This window comes from Chrysemys picta, chromosome 24, assembly GCF_011386835.1.
Source record: "Chrysemys picta bellii isolate R12L10 chromosome 24, ASM1138683v2, whole genome shotgun sequence".
Lineage (NCBI taxonomy): Eukaryota > Metazoa > Chordata > Testudines > Emydidae > Chrysemys > Chrysemys picta.
In genome coordinates this window covers 13,035,434-13,043,483 of record NC_088814.1, presented here as the reverse complement: position 1 = coordinate 13,043,483, position 8,050 = coordinate 13,035,434, and the positions used below count along the sequence as shown (strand labels likewise).

Here is an 8,050-nt window from a genome sequence, read left to right as displayed (position 1 = left end):
CAGTGTGAGTTGAGTGGTCCCCAAATGGAAACTGACCCCTCTGCATAGGTGGGGCGTAGCTCTCACAGGGAAGGGCACGATCACCGCTGCCAAGTTCCTTTTCTAAGGTAACAACAGTTTTAACCCAACGTGGCTCTTCCTGCCTCAGGCTCGGTGGCTGCTGCTCCCTTGTTTCCGAGTCTGGTTCCACACCTCCTGCATGTCTTTGAAAGGCCTTTCCCTTTCCCTGGCTGACTTTTCCCAGTGAATGCTGAGTGCTGCACCCCAGAAGCAGAGAAATACTGTTCAGTAGAAAGCTTTTAAATATCTAATTTAACCTCCACTTCTCTTCCTCTTTCTACCACTTTTTAGGAACCACTCTCTCATCCCCTTGCCTTCAGTTGGGGAGCAGGGATATACCGGGATAGATCTGTATCTGTAGAAGAAGTTCTGTGCTTTATCCGAGTCGTCTCTCTGACAGGTCCAACCTCAAAAAACCATAAGACTTTGCTTGCACGGCCAGTCTGTCCTGGCAAGCTGGTTTCAGTCTCCCTCCCTGTTGGTGCTCTGTAGCTGGTACTTTGACAAGGTTTCTGGAAGGAAATTGAAATGCAGCCTGGCCAGTTCCTGTGTGGGACAGGTGGTTTTTTAGCATTGGGATAAGAACAAAAGAACAGCCGTACTGGGTCAGACCGAAGGTCCATCTAGCCCAGTATCCTGTCGTCCACCAGTGGCCAGTGCCAGGTGCCCCAGAGGGAATGAACAGAACAGGGAATCATCAAGTGATCCATCTCCTGTTGCCCATTCCCAGCTTCTGGCAAACAGAGCTAGGGACACCATCCCTGCCTATCCTGGCTAATAACATGCACCTCACACAACACATCACAGAGATGGATGGAACCTCAAACTTACAGCCACTGGGGTGGAGGAAAGGGGAGGAGTGGTGTTCCTAAAGCTTTCTGTCCAGAAATGAAAGGAAATTCCTGGCCCGGAGCCTTGGAGGAAGGGATATCCTTCATATATACCCCTGCTGCTTGTCAACTCTGAAAAGCATCTTTGCACCTGAAGGACAGTTAGAGGAAACAGCTGAATGAGACATGATGACGACTTAGCCACAGAACTTTACCCATTTTTAAATGTGGGGAATAAGGAAAGCAGTGTCTCATTGTAACATCACCGTTTTTTTCCCGCCAGTGGACAGGTTTCTGTCACAGAATAGTTATCTCTGGAACTTGGGAGGAGTCCACTTTAAACAGCCTTCACTAGCGCTCCTGCCCCCAGCTTCCTGTAGCAGTCTAAAGCATTCCCGGATTTCCAGGGGTCTGGTCGTCATGCTGCCGATCTGCCATAATGTACACACGTTTTGTGTCTTTCTGGGAACCAGTTCAGTGTTCTGTAACTGATGCAACGGTATCTTGTTTAAAAAAAAACAAAACGAATCACTAATAAGCACAACATTCCTCTTGCCCAATGCACTGGGTGTATTTCTGTGCATTGCATTCTGTACACTGCAGCGGTAGGTAGCCTGTTGAAAATTGGAGACGAGGGATGCATTTTTCATCTAAACATAAATGTCTAGTTACTGTGGGCAAGAAAACGGGCTGAACTAAAGTATGAACTACCCCAGGGATCTAGTCTGACCTGCTGTATTTCACAGGCTATTACATTTCATCCGTATTGCGCTTAATGAGTTGACTAAATGATTTCAGTGGGGAGAGACTGAACCATTGTGTGCCCCAGGCAGAAAACAGAAGAAACTGAGGTGCCACCGCTGCCCCTGCAATGGCAGGGAATTGATTAGGTGAGACGTGCTCAGATGATCCCATTAGGCTATCCACCCCGCAGAGGAAGGTGAAAAAAACCCACAGTCCCTGAGCTGTATATGTCAGAATGCTCTATGCTTCTCAAGCATTGTTTATGCTTGTGAGCACTCTAGATTTCTAGTCCTTTCTTTCTTCTGCTTGAAAAATGTTATCAAATCAGGAAAACTTCCGAGCAGCCGAGAAAATGAAACATTGGTTCAGCCCTTCCCTGTGTGCCCTTGAGCAAGGGGCTGCAGCAGCGCTCGCCTGGCCAAATCTATAGCATCACAGGGGAGGTTTCTGCCAGCATATGAGCTGAAGTTCTGTGGCTCCTTGGATCTGACTGGTGGCAGAACCAGGTCTGTCGCTGAGAAGAAAGTGTCTGTAGAAAGAGAACTACAGCTCGAATCTGCATGGACTCTGTGCTTGTGTAGGCACCATTTGGCCATGAAATTTGCAGTGCTGCACCTGAAATGGCAGCGTTCTTCATATAATGAGGCAGTACGCTTCCCCAGCAAGCTACACATTCGCTGTCATTTAGATCATTACTGTACATTCAGGCACACTGGCTTGCTCCGGTTTCTGGTTTTTAGTCCAACTGCTCATACAACTGCCATCCAGCCCTTTGGGATGGAAGCTGAGAGTGGAGATGGACAAAGATTCCATTTTTACTTCAGTTTTAATCTGTTCTGTTCTATTTTGGGTTGAAGCAGCAGCTGTGGAAATAAAATCCTTTGGAACAGAAGTTCTCTGATCTCAAAATATGCTTGGTTAAGAGTCCTTCTATTTTACTAAAGCGACCTTCCCTTTTTTGGTGGAGGCAAGAATCCCTGCAATAAATCCCCATCATGGTCTGGGTGCTAATGCCCTTCTTCTAGGCACAACCTGGAGTGTGCTCTCTGCAGGTCAACAAGTGCTACTTCTAGATCATCTAGGTAGCCATTTATTTTGAAAACAAAACTGGACTCCAGGCTCCTCTTACTGCCTACCTCCTTGTCAATCTCCCTTTTTCTCCCGGGAGAGTGAGGGTGCAAATACTGTTCCGTTCCCTGGTGCCTTAGTCACTCCTCTTTCAGCAGTCGCCTGTGGAACCTCCTGGGGCTTGTTTAAACAGTCACTAAAGGAGGAGGAGAATGATAGCTAAAGCTTTTTCTCTCCTGTATTGTACTTGAAAAATGTTATCTAGCCAGCTTTAGCGATGTTAGCTGCTCTAGAGCTGGCAGTTTCAGTCCTGTTGGCCCTCTTACCAACCACCTCCTGTGCCCTGGTCAGAACATAAACCAGGATTGGCCTGAAACAGCGGTTATTGTACATGTGCTGTGTGTAAAATTCCCCTCCTCCTTGCCCAGGATTCAGTCTAACCAGCAGAAATGATGTCTTGCTTCTGAGCCAGTTCCATGGACTTGCTAATGTTCCAGTTATGAAAGTTTTATTGCTTTTGAAGAAAGTCCTGCTGTCCCCTTTTCTGACCAGCGCTGCCTGCTTAGCAAAAGGAAACGTAGCCATCCTACTTGTTCATGTGACTCGTGTGTGAATAATGTAGGTTTTGCAAAGCAATACAATGTGGAGGATTGGATGGTTATTTTTAGGGCTGTCAATCACAGTTAACTCAAAAAAATTGTGATTAATCACAGTTTTAATCACACTGCTAAACAATAGAATACCAATTGAAATTTCATTAATATTTTTGGATGTTTTTCTACATATTCAAATATATTGATTTCAATTACAACACAGAATACAAAGTGTACATTGCTCACTTTATATTATTTTTATTGCAAATATTTGCATTGTAAAAATTATTTAAAAAATAGTATTTTTCAATTCACCTCATACAAGTACCGTAGTGCAATCTCTTTATCCTGAAAGTGCAACTTACAAAGTAGATTTTGTTTTGTTACTTAACTTCACTCAAAAACAAGGCATTCCCATGGTATTTACATGCCAGATATGCTAAATATTTGTATGCCCCTTTATGCTTCAGCCACCATTCCAAAGGACATGCTTCCATGCTGATGCTCATTTAAAAAATGTTAATTAAATTCATGACTCCTTGGGGGAGAATTGTATGTCTCCAGCTCTGTTTTACCTGCATTCTGCCATATATTTCATGTTCTAGTAGTCTCGGATGATGACTCATTACATGTTCATTTTAAGAACACTTTCGCTGCAGATTTGACAAAAGGCAAAAAAAGGTACCAAGGTGAGATTTCTAAAGATAGCTACAGCACTCGACCCAAGAATCTGAAGTGCCTTTCAAAATCTGAGAGGGATGAGGTGTGGAGCATGTTTTCAGAAGTCCTAAAAGAGCAGTACTCCGATGCGGAAACTACAGAACCCGAACCACCAAAAAAGAAAATCAACCTGCTGGTGGCATCTGACTCAGATGATGAAAATGAACATTCGTCGGTCCACACTGCTTTGGATTGTTATCGAGCAGAACCCGTCATCAGCATGGACGCATGTCCTCTGGAATGGTGGTTGAAGCATGAAGGGACATATGAATCTTTAGCGCATCTGGCATGTAAATATCTTGCAACGCCAGCTACAACAGTGCCATGCAAATGCCTGTTCTCACTTTCAGGGCAGCATTATCTCTTGCAAATGTAAACAAACTTGTTTGTCTGAGTGTTTGACTGAATAAGAAATAGGACTGAGTGGACTTGTAGGCTCTAAGTTTTACATTGTTTTATTTTTGAATGCAGTTATTTTTTTTTTGTACATAATTCTACATTTGTAAGATCAACTTTAACAATACAGAGATTGCACTACAGTACTTGTATGAGGTGAATTGAAAAATACTATTTTGTCTTTACAGTGCAAATATTTGTAATAAAAAAGAAATATAAAGTGAGCAGTGTACACTTTGTATTGTGTTGTAATTGAAATCAATATATTTGAAAATGTAGAAAACATCCAAAAATATTTAAATAAATGGGATTCTATTATTGTTTAACTGTGTGATTAATCGCAATAATTTTTTTTAATTGCTTGACAGCCCTAGTTATTTTGTGTTAGTAAACTGCCAGGTGCCCAGGTCTGTAAATCCTACGGGGTCCCCATGGCCCTTCCTCTGGCTACTGAAGCGTGCCAAATGTTGCCTCTGCTGCATTGCCAGTGGGAGAATCCCAGTAGCTGAAGATCCACTAGTGAAAAGGCCCTGCCATTAGCTAGGGAGGGTTTATCATTTAAGGCAGTGTTTTTCAAACTGCGGGTCGTAACCCACTACTGGGTCACGGAATGGAAGGCACTGCTTTGGTTCTGGCTCTGGTCAGCACTGCTGACTGGGCCATTAAAAGTCCCGTCAGCGGTGCTGCCTGACTAAGGCAGGCTCGTCCCTACCTGTTCTCACACCGCACTGCACCTCGGAAGCGGCCAGCAGCAGATCCGGCTCCTAGGGGGGTGGGCCACAGAGCTCCACGCGCTGCCCCTGCCCTGAGCACTAGCTCCACACTCCCATTGGCCAGGAACTGGGGGGGTGGGGGGCTGCGGTGCCTGCAGGGAAGAGCCACGCAAAGCCACTTGCACACCTCCACCTAGGAGTTGGACCTGCTGCTGGCCACTTCCAGGATGTAGCGGTAGCAGGACAGACAGGAAGCCTGCCTCAGCACCCCCACTGCACCGCTGACCGGGAGCCACCCACGGTAAGCCCACACCTCAACCCCCAGCCCTGAGTTCCCCCAAACCAGGAGCTCCCTCCTGCACCCCAAACCCCTCATCCCTGAACCTGCACCCAGAGCCCTGACCCCTCCTGCACCCCAACCCCGTGCCCCAGCGCAGAGCCCCCACCCACATCCTGAACCCCTCATTCCTGGCCCCACCCTGCAACCCTCACCCCCGCAACCCAACCTTCAGCCCCAGCCCTGAGCCCCTTCCACATCCCAAAACCCTCAGACCCAGCTCCATTGGGTCACAGACAACAATTTTCTTCAACTGCGTCTCCAGAAAAAAAGTTTGAAAACCACTGATTTAAGGCATTGTCTCATCAATTCTATTGTGACTTCTCCAGTGTGCAAAGCACAGCAAACTGAATGGCGAGCATCCCAATGCAAGGGGCTTGGTTGTGGACTGCATGGGAGCCAAACTCGACTGCAAAACCACCCCTCTCTCTGGATGGAGGGTGGGCTGTCGCCAGCAGCCACTGCCTCCACATTGTTGGATTGGGCCAAAAGAAATCTGATGAGGTTCAACAAGGACAAGTGCAGAGTCCTGCACTTAGGACAGAAGAATTCCATGCACCGCTACAGGCTGGGGACCGACTGGCTAAGCAGCAGTTCTGCAGAAAAGGACCTGGGGATTACAGTGGACGAGAAGCTGGATATGAGTCAGCAGTGTGCCCTTGTTGCCAAAGAGGCCAACGGCATATTGGGCTGTATTAGTAGGAGCATTGCCAGCAGATCGAGGGAAGTGATTATTCCCCTCTATTCAGCACTGGTGAGGCCACATGTGGAGTATTGCATCCAGTTTTGGTTCCCCCACTACAGAAAGGATGTGGACAAATTGGAGAGAGTCCAGCAGAGGGCAAGAAAAATGATTAGGGGGCTGGGGCACATGACTTTTGAGGAGAGGCTGAGGGAACTGGGCTTATTTAGTCTGCAGAAGAGAGGAGTGGGGGGGATTCGATAGCAGCCTTCAACTACCTGAAGGGGGGTTCCAAAGAGGATGTAGCTCGGCTGTTCTCAGTGGTGGCAGATAACAGAACAAGAAGCAATGGTCTCAAGTTGCAGTGGGGGAGGTTTAGGTTGGATATTAGGAAACATTATTTCACTAGGAGGGTGGTGAAGCACTGGAATGGGTTCCCTAGGGAGGTGGTGGAATCTCCATCCTTAGAGGTTTTTAAGGCCTAGCTTGACAAAGCCCTGGCTGGATGATTTAGTTGGGGATTGGTCCTGCTTTGAGCAGGGGGTTGGACTAGATGACCTCCTGAGGTCTCTTCCAACCCTAAGATTCTATGTTTTGTCAGAGGAAGGACATGGAACTGCACAGAACCTGACAACTGTAGCTGGATAGGTGGTGAATGGGGCTTGGCGGGGGGGGAGCTGTCAGAGGGGCTGGGTGATTGAAGGTGTCCAGAGGTAGGGTTCTAGCAAACTACACAGTATTAACAGCTGCCTCAGGCGGCTATGAACTGCAAGTGCAGCCACTCCTGCACGCAGCCGGACGTGTGGCTTTTAGCCTGGGCTGTGGAGGTGCACGTGGCTCATTCAAGATGCTTGACGTGCCGGCTCTGCCAGCCCCACCCCCAGACTGTTACATCCAGACTGATGAACTGACTTTGGGGGGCAGCCCTTTGGGCCTGCAGGATAAGCATGTAGGGGCAGTGTTGGGGCAGGCACAGCAGAGGATCTGCACTGTGCCTCTCAGGGCTGGCTTCTGTTCAATTGCTGCCTGCTCCTCTCACAAAGAACAAGTGGAGACCAACCTGTGAGATAGATAGGTCATCTGGGCGAGAGGGAGATCTGCCTCTTGTGGCTGACCAGATAGGATAGTATTGGAACTGGCCAATAAGATGCTCCTGTGAAGCACTGGGTCACATCAAAATCCTGTTTTTAAGTGTAAAGAGTCATATGCTGTGCTACAAGTTTGGATCATGAAAAAAATGGATGGGATCGAGTCATAGAGTACAAGGCCAGGAAGGAGCACCAGATCGTCTAGTCCATCTGCATATCATCGGCTTCCAGCACCTGCCCACTAAACCCAACAGAGTAGTTAACGCCAGTCCCCTTCTCTAACCACTAGGCTACGCTGCATTCCTGACATATGGAAAACAAAATGAATAGCTGTTAAAGAGCTGGGCCGCTGAATAGAGAGGGTAAAATTAGCCTCGAGTTTGTAACCTTGGCCATAATTGGGTTGGCTGATGGTCCTTAAGAACTCTGCAGAACACCAGCTGAGCTGCTCCCCATAAGCAAGGATTAGAAAGAGAAGCAGTGTGGTCCAGAGCATTGCGCTGACTGCTTACACGGGCACTGCCGCTCGGAGGCTGAGCGGACTTGGAATAGAACATTTCACATTTCTGGCTGTTTCAGTTTCCCCATGTGCAAAGTAGGGCCTGACGAAGGTGAACATAAGACTGGCCCTACTGGGTCAGACCAAGGGTCCATCGAGCCCAGTGTCCTGTCTTCCAACAGTGGCCAGTGCCAGGTGCCTCAGGGGGAATGAACAGAACAGGTATCAGCAAGTGATCCATCTCCTGTTGCCCATTCCCAGCTTCTGGCAAACAGAGGCTAGGGACACCATCTCTGCCCATCCTGGCTAATAGCCATTGA

The 8,050-nt window shown here is 47.6% G+C and overlaps 1 protein-coding gene across 2 annotated transcripts in view; it reads right to left on the bottom strand.

Moving 5' to 3' along the window:
- The window catches only part of LOC135977338 (rho GTPase-activating protein gacV-like), a 954,030-nt gene that overhangs the window by 797,285 nt on the left and 148,695 nt on the right, over window positions 1-8,050 (bottom strand). The window lies entirely within an intron of this gene.